At 42.3% G+C, this 12,463-nt stretch overlaps 1 pseudogene; it reads left to right on the top strand.

Moving 5' to 3' along the window:
- The first annotated feature begins 11,077 nt into the window (after positions 1-11,077).
- Positions 11,078-11,722, top strand: LOC147430637 (glutathione S-transferase U25 pseudogene; annotated as a pseudogene).
- The last annotated feature ends 741 nt before the right edge of the window (positions 11,723-12,463 follow it).

The following is a 12,463-nucleotide window of genomic DNA, read 5'->3' as shown; positions in this document are numbered from 1 at the left end:
CCCTACGACATCATTCCATAATGGATGACTAGTCCATTTGGCGCTTGAGAGCCTGAGGCTGCCGCAAGCATGTCTGCACATTAGTCCTATCAATCTTCCATAGTAGAGTGACAAGCTCTACTTGGTGTTCGGGAGACGTCGTCTCCGCAAACTTGATCTAAGCATGCATACTACTTCATTTTTGTGCACAAATAAAGAAAAAGAGAGTCTTATAAGACAAAAAATTTTGTTGATTTTTAACATTTTGTACATTTGCTTACTCTTGGGAAGCATTGTAAGCATTGACAAGGTTTAGGTTATCCTTTAATTGTATGCCTTGCATCCATCTAGCATCTTCAAAAGGATAATTCTTAAACTTAATAAGATATCGTCGGATAGTCTTACCGCCTCTTAATACCTTGTCTTCATGTCGGAGAATGGACTCGGGCTGCAGCACCTCCTCGTGGTCCTCGATCTCCGGTGGGTCTTCAATAGTTGGTTCTTGAGGTGGCTCTCCTTTGTAAGGCTTTAAGAGGCTCACATGAAAAGCATTGTGTATGAGCCAATGATTGGGCAACTTAAGTTGATAGGCCATCTCATTGATTGGCCTAAGAATCTGGAAGGGACCATAGTACCTTTTTGCTAGTTTAGCATAGTACTTTTGGTGGCCCGTAGGATTCTTGCCCGTCGTGTGCCTTAATCGAGCCTTGGGAAACTTTAACAAGACCCAATCGTTTTCTTTAAAGGCTTGGGCTCTTCTGTGCTTGTCAGCAGCAGCCTTTTGCCTTTGCTGTGAGATAGAGATAGCATCCTTAATCTTTTGGAAAGATTCTTGTAGGTCTCGGCTATACTCATCTGCAGCGAAGATCTTCCCATGTACCTTAAGTAGCAAGGGACTTTTTGATCTTCCCTCAATTACCTCGAAAGGTGCTTTTCCTGTAGAAGTATGTACAGTGTTATTGTAAGCATACTCTACTAAGGGTAAGTACTTCTCCCATTGGGATCTTTGATCTACTTCCGTTACATAGGCTTTTAGTAGATCGAGAATAGTTAGGTTAGCTATTTCACTTTGGCCATCAGTTTGTGGATGATAGGCCGAAGAGAAGTTTAGCCTTGTTCCTAAATTCTCAAAGAGACCCTTCCAGAAATTACTGGTCATTCTAGGATCTCTATCCGACACTATGGACATTGGCAAGCCATGGTACTTGAAAATTTGCGAAATGAAGAGGGTTGCCATTTGATGGGCTTTGATAGTCTTTTTGACAGGTATAAAATGAGCTTGTTTATTGAACCTGTCTACTATCGTCCATATTCCCGTATTCCCATGGATAGACTTAGGCAATCCAAAGATAAAATCCATGGATATGATCTCCCATGGTGAATTAGGGATTGGCAAGGGTTGAAGCAATCCAAGTTGCTTCCCTCTATCAAATTTTGTCTTTTGACATACCACACATTTGGAAACATACTCATGTATGTTCACTTTCATGGTAGGCCAATAGAAATATGTTTCAATTCCCTTTAGGGTAGACTGAATCCCTCTATGCCCCGCATATGGGGGAGCATGAGATTCATACATTACTTTCTCACGTAGTGAGTTAGTAACGCATAGTCTATTGCCATAGAGAAGATAGCCATCTTGTAAAGTAAATGGTTCTTCTTTCTTCCCTAAGGCAAGGGCTGAAATCACATCTCTAAAATCGGGATCAATAGCATACTCATCTATCATTAAAGATAGATCATTGTGAGTTGCTATGGAAACCGCATTCACTCTCGGTCGTCTTGAGAGTGCATCGGCTACTTGATTATGCTTGCCAGCAATGTGAGCAATATGAAAATGAAATTGCGAAAGGAAATTTGCCCACCTCATTTGTTTGTCGGAGAGCTTGGTCTGCGTCATGAAGTACTTAAGACTTTGGTGATCCGTTCGCAGAATGAAAGGAGTCCCCAATAAATAGTGCTTCCATGAGTCTAAGGCATGTAGAACTGCAAGGAGTTCTTTTTCGTATATGCCTAGAGCTTGCTCAACAGGGTCGAGCCTTCGACTCTCATAGCCTATGGCGTGCCCTTCTTGGAGCAAAACAGCCCCAAGGCAATCACCACAAGCATCACATTGGACCTCAAATGGTTTTGAGAGATCCGGTAGTGTAAGCACAGGTTGAGAGATAAGCTTTTCTTTAAGCTTTTCGAAAGCATTGTTCTCCTTAGCAGACCACGTATACCTAACATTTTTCTTTGTTAGGTCATGTAATGGTCCCGCAATTTGTGAGAACTTTTCTATGAAGCGTCTATAGTATGCACACATACCTATAAAGCTTCTTAGTTCATGAAGATTCCTTGGTTTAGGCCATCCTTTTATTACCTCTAACTTGGATGGATCCATTTGGATTCCATCTTGAGAGATAATGTGACCTAAATATTGAATCTCTTGCAAGAAAAATTCACTTTTCTTTCGATTAACATAAAGTTTATTCTCTCTTAAAACTTGAAATATTACCTGGAGGTGTTGCTTATGTTCCTCTAATGAATTAGAGTAGATGATAATATCATCAAAGAACACTCCAGTGAAGGTTCGATGAGGTCTGAACAGCTTCTCCATCAAGCGGTTAAATGTGGCTGGTGCATTAGTCAAGCCAAAAGGCATGACAATGTATTCGTAAAGACCAAATGTAGTACGAAATGCGGTCTTTACAATGTCTTGATCAACTATCCTTATTTGATGATAGCCACTTTTTAGGTCAATCCTACTGAAGTAGGTCGATCCTTGTAGCTTATCAAATAGGTCTTCTACCCGTGGAACGGGAAACCTATTCTTGATAGTGATCCTATTTAGTGCTCTATAGTCGACACACATACGATATGTGCCGTCTTTCTTTTGCACTAATAGCACAGGTGAGCAAAATGGAGATGAGCTAGGCCTAACCATGCCCTTCTCAATTAACTCATGCACTTGCCGCATAATCTCCTCTTGTTGAGCTTGAGAAACTCTATAAGGAGGTTTGTTAGGCGGTGAACTTCCTGGAAGAAGTTCAATTGCATGGTCGTCATTACCTCGTTTAGGAGGTAGCTCAGAAGGGATGTCGTCAATAAAGACATCTTGAAACCCCTTGAGAAAATTGGATAACTCTAATTCCTTTTGGTTGCTTTTATTTTCTTTTGCTAAAGCATTAGGTTCATTTTGAGAATCTTTAACAAAAATCATGTACACGGAAATAGAGCTCTTTATTGACTTGTTGAAAGCTGGTGTATGTACAATGGGGATGGTGTTACCCATCTCCCTAGCATCTATATACATGTCCTTTTCCCTGAACTTAAAGGAGATTGTCCTTTCAGGAAATTTAACATGGGCAGCCAGACGGTCAAACCATGGTGCCCCTAGGATTACATCCTCATGCTTGAGAGGAGAGATAAAGAAATCCTCTTTGTCCACATAGCCTTGGACATGAAGCCTCAATTTCCCGATTAAGGGAGTGACTGAAGCTTCTTGCCCCTTGAAGGCACTGTCTGCGGGTAGGATATTTCCAATCTCGTAGGATTGTATGCCTAGCTTGGTGGCTAACTCCATAGATATGAAATTGTGAGTAGAACCAGGGTCAAAGAGAATAAAAGCATCATGTTCTCTTACCTTTCCCCAAGCATGGCATAGAGGAGATCCTTTGTGGTGAGTTTGGTGAATCTCCTCCTCTTGGATTTCAACCAAAGAAGCTCTAGGAGGATCTTGGCGGTTGTTCTTTTGGGGACAAGCGCGGTACGCATGCCCTTGTTCGCCGCACTTGAAACACCGGTTATCTTTACGATAACGCTCAAGCTCTTCAGGAGAGAGTTTATTCTTTCCTTTGTAAACTCCCTTCTCTTTAGCTTTGTTGGAATTGCCCTTAGGAGACTTTTGGACATTGTCCTTCCCCTTAGGCTCATTGGAACCTTTGTTTTCCGGGGGCTTATTATTTCTTTTACCCCCCGTTTGGAAATTGATTCGCGAGGCCACCATAGTATGGTGTATTACCGCCGATATGGTACGTGGCCTTTGGGAGTTGACATACTCCGCCATTTCTTCGGTTAAGCCCGCACAAAATTGTTGCTTTTGCTCTCCAAAATCCAACTTTTTGAAGACAGTGGCTTTGAGTTGTAGGTCCCAAAACTTGTCTACATATTTGTGGATGGATTCATTGGGAGAGAGCTTTAAGCTTCGCCATTCGGTGAGTACTTTGTCTTTGGCATCGGTGGCCAAAAACTGCTTCATAATGGAAGCTCTTAAAGCCTTCCATGTTCATGGAGCTTCACCGTTGGCTCGTAGGCTAGACCACCATTGTCTGGCGGACTTTTGAAAGTGCATAGCTACATGGCGTAGCTTAGAGGACTCCGTGAAGCCCTCATCTCCAAACGCCGCATCGAATTGCTGGATAAAGGCCAAAACTTTGTCTGTAGCACCGAAGGTGCCATCATAGGTAAGGAAAGAGATGCTCTTCCCTCCCTCTTTGAATTTCTTCAGCTTGGACGACCTCTTCCATGCGGCATAGGATTTCCTATGGCCTCTTCTTTTTGATGGTTCAAAAGTTCCACCATCACTTTCTTCAGAAGATGAAGAATTTGAAGAAGGTGGAGAAGAGGGTGACCTCTTTCTCGCCTTTTTCTTGTCTTGATCTTTGTCGTCTTCACCATAGCTTTCATAAGAGGAAGAGGATAAAGAAGATGGAGAAGAGGGTGTCCTCTTTCTCGCCTTTTTCTTCTCTTGCTTTTTATCATCCCTCTTTGAATTATGGCGTGGAGAAGAGTGTGATGGTCTTCTCCGCTTTGGTGGTGATGGAGAGCGTTTAGCCCGCCGTCTTCGTGGAGCCATCTCCCCCGAGGTGGCGGGAGACTCGCTTCTTTCTCGTTCCTTCGGTGGAGGCTCTTGAGTTCTCCTTTGGGAAGGAGATGCATCATCAAGAAGTAAGTTCTTGAGCCCTTCATATGGATTCTCTTCTTCTTCCCGAATCGGAGAGAGACCTCTTTTGGTAGTCTCACAAGGAGGCTTCCTAGGTGTTCTCTCGTCATGGTGATGAGCTTGGAGAATCCCGTGAGCACGAAGCTGCCGTTGCACTTCACTTTGGAGAGATGGATTGCCCATGGCTTGTTGAAGCCTAGAAACAAGATAATTAACAAGCATTGAAGCATCATTAGTAGCTTGCTCATGAGCAAAATCAAAGTTATCAACATTAATTTCACTCTCTTTAATATTGTCAGCCATTCTAACAACTTTTAGGTGTAAACTTTTTAGGTGTACTTTGGCACTTCAAGCCCTAGTTGCTACTCCTCTTTACCCCTTTAGAAAAAGCACTCAAGCTACTGTACCCGCGGCTCGAATACCATTAATTGCAAGGAATAGAAGAGAGGGTCTTTCGACACCAAAATAGCACCGGCTCCTGTCAAGCTTCTAATAGCTCAATAGTGGTTAAGCCGTAGGCAAGCCCCGTAGGACTCCACTATTAAGACCATAGCTCTCGACGCTGATGCCCCGTTAACTGCACAAAGGCAGGCGCACTGCAAGGCTGAAAAATCCCTATTCTACTTACTCACAGGCAATTAATAATACCAACCATTTGTAGCTAGCTTGAGGACCTCCCTTCTTGAGCAAGAAAAGAGAAACCTTGAGCTCTGATACCAATGTAACATTTAATGGCCTAAAATCTTATGTGTAGCGGAAATTAGCATGAACATAGTGAGCATTTCATTAGAGTTGATTCCTAATGAGAATTACAAGAGTGCTTGGGTGGAGAGAGCAACAAAAAGCATAACACCTAGTTAGATAGCATCGACAATACTTTCAAAAGAGAGAGCAATTAAGCTATTGACAACAGTTGAGGACCGGATTTGCATGGAGCCGGTCCCCCCTCCAAAAGGCTTTGTATTATGGTTTCTCCCATCAAGAGAGACATTGTACAATACAATTCTTTGTGTTCCTTCAAGACGAGCTAGTGCAATGAAGATGGAAGCTTCATACACCAAGCAAAACACTTAATCAAACACAACTTGAATTATCCCCGTTCTCAGACCCAAGACCTCACACACCTTCGAAGATGGTGAGAGCTAGCAGGGTATGAGAGTAGATTGAGAGGAAAAAAGAAGTATCTTACGAGAAAGAAGTACATCTCCTCACATAATCACTCATATTAGCATAGCTTAGCTTAGTAATTAGCTTGGTAGAGAAGATGAGCATGCATTGAAGCTTGGCTCTTGGTTGGATTTGCATCCACATGCCAAGAGAGTGTTGATGTAGGCTTCTATCTCACAAGCTTGGAGTAGGTGATGAGCTCTCCATTAAAGCTTGGGAGGAGATAGAGTATTTTCCCTTCACACATGGTCAAGTGTGAGAGTGTGTGTGTCAATGCCAAGCAAAAATCAGCCCCCTCTCTCTCTTGGGCGAGCCCTAACTGCTAAGTTAGTCTGGCTTTTGCCTCATTGGACCTCCCCAGGTCAAGCCAATAGGGATTAAGCAGCATAAGTGATAGCCTTCTGACATGTGTCCCCCTTTCCCCTTTTGTGAGAGCTTTAGATAATTAAATAATTAAACTAAACTCTCATTGGACCCCTTTGCCTCCTGGCCAATAGGAATCAGGCAAGCCATGGGGCTCCTGAATGCTCATTGGACCCCTTGGGAGACTGCCCAATAGTCTTCTAGGACACTTAATTCTTATTGGTTTCTTTTATTAAATGTTTTTAAATTAATTAAACTAGATTTACTCTAGCCTAATTCTCATTGGTCCACTTCAAGGGTCTTCCAATAGGAATTGGGCATACCTTGTGGGCATCTGGCCTAGGGAGCTGACATGTGTCCCTCATTCCCTTTGTGTAAAGGGAGCCTGTGTGTGTGTGTGTGGCTTTCTCTCTCATCCCCTAGCTTTGGGGCTCGCCCCTCCCATGTAGGGATGTAGAAAGACTTTTTGGGCACACACTAAGCATCCAATTTTCCCTAAGGTTGACCTTTGGACACAACCTTTGAATTTTGGAACCTTAGCATTTTGGAAGTCTTAATGGGCTGAACCTTAGGGTCTTTTTAGCCCGTTGTTTCACATGGCTCTTTTGCAGATGGCCCCCCCTTTGGATCCCTATTTTCCCTCCTTTGGATCCCTACTGTGGCCGGTCTGCTAACTTAACCAATATTCTAGCTTTTTCTCCCTTGGCACTTCCCCACATTAAATGATCAGTTTAATATGAGAAAATCATTTAGGAGAATTAGATATTGATTATTATGACATTACCTCTCTCTTGAAATCATAGTCGTCCTCGACTATGATGTAGAGAAGATAAAGCATATGCATGAGTCCTTTTCTTAGCGGGTAGAGGATCCCTATGTTACCCTACGACATCATTCCATAATGGATGACTAGTCCATTTGGCGCTTGAGAGCCTGAGGCTGCCGCAAGCATGTCTGCACATTAGTCCTATCAATCTTCCATAGTAGAGTGACAAGCTCTACTTGGTGTTCGGGAGACGTCGTCTCCGCAAACTTGATCTAAGCATGCATACTACTTCATTTTTGTGCACAAATAAAGAAAAAGAGAGTCTTATAAGACAAAAAATTTTGTTGATTTTTAACATTTTGTACATTTGCTTACTCTTGGGAAGCATTGTAAGCATTGACAAGGTTTAGGTTATCCTTTAATTGTATGCCTTGCATCCATCTAGCATCTTCAAAAGGATAATTCTTAAACTTAATAAGATATCGTCGGATAGTCTTACCGCCTCTTAATACCTTGTCTTCATGTCGGAGAATGGACTCGGGCTGCAGCACCTCCTCGTGGTCCTCGATCTCCGGTGGGTCTTCAATAGTTGGTTCTTGAGGTGGCTCTCCTTTGTAAGGCTTTAAGAGGCTCACATGAAAAGCATTGTGTATGAGCCAATGATTGGGCAACTTAAGTTGATAGGCCATCTCATTGATTGGCCTAAGAATCTGGAAGGGACCATAGTACCTTTTTGCTAGTTTAGCATAGTACTTTTGGTGGCCCGTAGGATTCTTGCCCGTCGTGTGCCTTAATCGAGCCTTGGGAAACTTTAACAAGACCCAATCGTTTTCTTTAAAGGCTTGGGCTCTTCTGTGCTTGTCAGCAGCAGCCTTTTGCCTTTGCTGTGAGATAGAGATAGCATCCTTAATCTTTTGGAAAGATTCTTGTAGGTCTCGGCTATACTCATCTGCAGCGAAGATCTTCCAATGTACCTTAAGTAGCAAGGGACTTTTTGATCTTCCCTCAATTACCTCGAAAGGTGCTTTTCCTGTAGAAGTATGTACAGTGTTATTGTAAGCATACTCTACTAAGGGTAAGTACTTCTCCCATTGGGATCTTTGATCTACTTCCGTTACATAGGCTTTTAGTAGATCGAGAATAGTTAGGTTAGCTATTTCACTTTGGCCATCAGTTTGTGGATGATAGGCCGAAGAGAAGTTTAGCCTTGTTCCTAAATTCTCAAAGAGACCCTTCCAGAAATTACTGGTCATTCTAGGATCTCTATCTGACACTATGGACATTGGCAAGCCATGGTACTTGAAAATTTGTGAAATGAAGAGGGTTGCCATTTGATGGGCTTTGATAGTCTTTTTGACAGGTATAAAATGAGCTTGTTTACTGAACCTGTCTACTATCGTCCATATTCCCGTATTCCCATGGATAGACTTAGGCAATCCAAAGATAAAATCCATGGATATGCTCTCCCATGGTGAATTAGGGATTGGCAAGGGTTGAAGCAATCCAAGTTGCTTCCCTCTATCAAATTTTGTCTTTTGACATACCACACATTTGGAAACATACTCATGTATGTTCACTTTCATGGTAGGCCAATAGAAATATGTTTCAATTCCCTTTAGGGTAGACTGAATCCCTCTATGCCCCGCATATGGGGGAGCATGAGATTCATACATTACTTTCTCACGTAGTGAGTTAGTAACGCATAGTCTATTGCCATAGAGAAGATAGCCATCTTGTAAAGTAAATGGTTCTTCTTTCTTCCCTAAGGCAAGGGCTGAAATCACATCTCTAAAATCGGGATCAATAGCATACTCATCTATCATTAAAGATAGATCATTGTGAGTTGCTATGGAAACCGCATTCACTCTCGGTCGTCTTGAGAGTGCATCGGCTACTTGATTATGCTTGCCAGCAATGTGAGCAATATGAAAATGAAATTGCGAAAGGAAATTTGCCCACCTCATTTGTTTGTCGGAGAGCTTGGTCTGCGTCATGAAGTACTTAAGACTTTGGTGATCCGTTCGCAGAATGAAAGGAGTCCCCAATAAATAGTGCTTCCATGAGTCTAAGGCATGTAGAACTGCAAGGAGTTCTTTTTCGTATATGCCTAGAGCTTGCTCAACAGGGTCGAGCCTTCGACTCTCATAGCCTATGGCGTGCCCTTCTTGGAGCAAAACAGCCCCAAGGCAATCACCACAAGCATCACATTGGACCTCAAATGGTTTTGAGAGATCCGGTAGTGTAAGCACAGGTTGAGAGATAAGCTTTTCTTTAAGCTTTTCGAAAGCATTGTTCTCCTTAGCAGACCACGTATACCTAACATTTTTCTTTGTTAGGTCATGTAATGGTCCCGCAATTTGTGAGAACTTTTCTATGAAGCGTCTATAGTATGCACACATACCTATAAAGCTTCTTAGTTCATGAAGATTCCTTGGTTTAGGCCATCCTTTTATTACCTCTAACTTGGATGGATCCATTTGGATTCCATCTTGAGAGATAATGTGACCTAAATATTGAATCTCTTGCAAGAAAAATTCACTTTTCTTTCGATTAACATAAAGTTTATTCTCTCTTAAAACTTGAAATATTACCTGGAGGTGTTGCTTATGTTCCTCTAATGAATTAGAGTAGATGATAATATCATCAAAGAACACTCCAGTGAAGGTTCGATGAGGTCTGAACAGCTTCTCCATCAAGCGGTTAAATGTGGCTGGTGCATTAGTCAAGCCAAAAGGCATGACAATGTATTCGTAAAGACCAAATGTAGTACGAAATGCGGTCTTTACAATGTCTTGATCAACTATCCTTATTTGATGATAGCCACTTTTTAGGTCAATCCTACTGAAGTAGGTCGATCCTTGTAGCTTATCAAATAGGTCTTCTACCCGTGGAACGGGAAACCTATTCTTGATAGTGATCCTATTTAGTGCTCTATAGTCGACACACATACGATATGTGCCGTCTTTCTTTTGCACTAATAGCACAGGTGAGCAAAATGGAGATGAGCTAGGCCTAACCATGCCCTTCTCAATTAACTCATGCACTTGCCGCATAATCTCCTCTTGTTGAGCTTGAGAAACTCTATAAGGAGGTTTGTTAGGCGGTGAACTTCCTGGAAGAAGTTCAATTGCATGGTCGTCATTACCTCGTTTAGGAGGTAGCTTCTAAAGTATTTCATGGTCGTTCTAGCCCCAAAGTATTTGGCTTCTAAGTGCCATTTTAATGACAACACCAAGCCAAAGTTTCCTTGGTTATCTCAACCTAGATGAATTGTTGGCCGTCAATTCTCATCTTCAAGCCTTGCTGGTTGTAATTTCTCCAGATACCCCCTTGATGGATACAACAGTCACCCCTTTTTTTGTTACACTAGAAATTGCGTTTATGCTCGTGATAGAGCTAGCGTGTACCGATCGCGCTACAACTTTTTGCTATAGATGCGTGCGCTCATGGCGCATTATTTGAGCCCTTCATCCAAAATGCCTAATTAGAGCTCGTGTTGGAGGTGTAACAATTTCACTGTCTACAATATAGCTCCATTACCCTATGGCTCCTTTATCCTATGCATTTTCAAAATGTCTTCATCATTTTTCTCTCCACTAGGAATCGAACTTGGCTCTCTAGGCACTTGCACAGACACTCAAACCAAATTCCAATATTTTAAAATCACCATTATATTTTAATTGTGCACTTCTTAAGGTATGGGCAAGTCATGTCACATTGAAAGAATTGCGTGCGCAAGAGAGAGAGGAAGAAGAAAATTATTTTAACATCGTAGGAAACTAGAGAGAGAGAGAGAGAGAGAGAGAGAGAGAGAGAGAGAGAGACCTCAAAACAAACTCCTTGGCTTCTCAATTGCTGGTGCAGTGTTGTAATTCGCCATGGCCACACTGACACTCAAGGTTCTCCACCAATGGTGCACCATGTTTGGCTTGTCGGTCCTCATTGCCTTAATTATGAAAAGGGGGTAAAATAAGAGTACATAGAGGAAGACCTTCAAAACAAGAGTAAGTTCTTGCTTCACGTTAATCCCATCCACAAGAATATCCTTATGCTCATCCACAACGGCAACCCTGTTTGCGAGTCTTTGGTCATTTTGCAATACATTGAAGAAGTTTGACCCTCTCCCGATCATGTATCCCTTCTTTCCGACAATAAACACCACAATGCGGTCGCCCCTACTCCTGGGCAGAGTTTGTTGACAAGAAGCTCTACAACGCCGGAGCGCGGATTGTTCAAAGCTTCCAAGGAGAGAAGATAGGTCAAGGCCGGAAGGAATTCGTCTCGGGGCGCTCGAGACATTGGATGGAGCCCTCCACGATGTGTTTGCTGGAGGTCGATTTTTTGGAGGGTAGAGAATATGGTATGTGGACATTGCCTTGGCGCCCTTCCTCCACCTTATGAGGCCTTGGGGGAGTTCAAGATCTGGGAAGCTGCTAGGTGCCCCCATTTGACATTGGAAGGAGATTGTATTGGAGTGGCCACATGTGAAGGAGGCATACCAAAAGAGGCTTCAGGCACCTTAATCTTAATTAGCCCAAGATAATATATATATATATATATATATATATATATATATAGAGAGAGAGAGAGAGAGAGAGAGAGAGAGAGAGAGAGAGAGAGAGAATTACCTATTACGTCTGTTGCAACTCCTTTTTGCCATGGCCTGAAGGAGAGATAAAAATGAGCCTCACATACCAAAATGAAGTGCTCAATACACTAATAATATTCTTGGATTTTTTGCTCATGAAACTGCCTTCAAGGAACTCCCAATAACGTCATCGAACTATGCAAGCAAAGCAAGGACATTGCTCAAAAAGGTGATGTCCAAGGACCGCGAGGCTGCTCCTAAGGTTGCCCGGGTGGGTGCCACTAGATTTGCAAATGCAAGGTTTGTGGAACGTCTACAGGAATTCAATGAGTGAACTCTCGAAGGTATGGGCTCAAATGCGGAATCGGTCTCCAAGACATTTGCGATTGTCAAAGGGGACACTCTGTGGGAAGGTTAATAAGGACAACAAGTGATGTTGTGTGGTGATCTTTTGACATATAAAGTGTGCCTCAATAGAAGTATATATTTGTCTTTGATTTTTAGGGAACTGATAATAATCAATTTTTTGTGCTTTCCCGTCGCCTGGCAAGGTATGTTATATAGCCCCTTTTTTGGCATATTTATCGTATGCAACTTCAATGTTGTGTGGACATGCCTCTAGATTTTCTCGAAGGGTTATTAAAACTTCCAAAAGAAGGTAATTTGTCTTGAAAAA

This window comes from Adiantum capillus-veneris, chromosome 21, assembly GCF_014529385.1.
Source record: "Adiantum capillus-veneris isolate H3 chromosome 21, ASM1452938v2, whole genome shotgun sequence".
NCBI lineage: Eukaryota > Viridiplantae > Streptophyta > Polypodiopsida > Polypodiales > Pteridaceae > Adiantum > Adiantum capillus-veneris.
The sequence above is the reverse complement of the archived record's forward strand: the minus strand, read 5'-3'. Positions and strand labels throughout refer to the sequence as shown.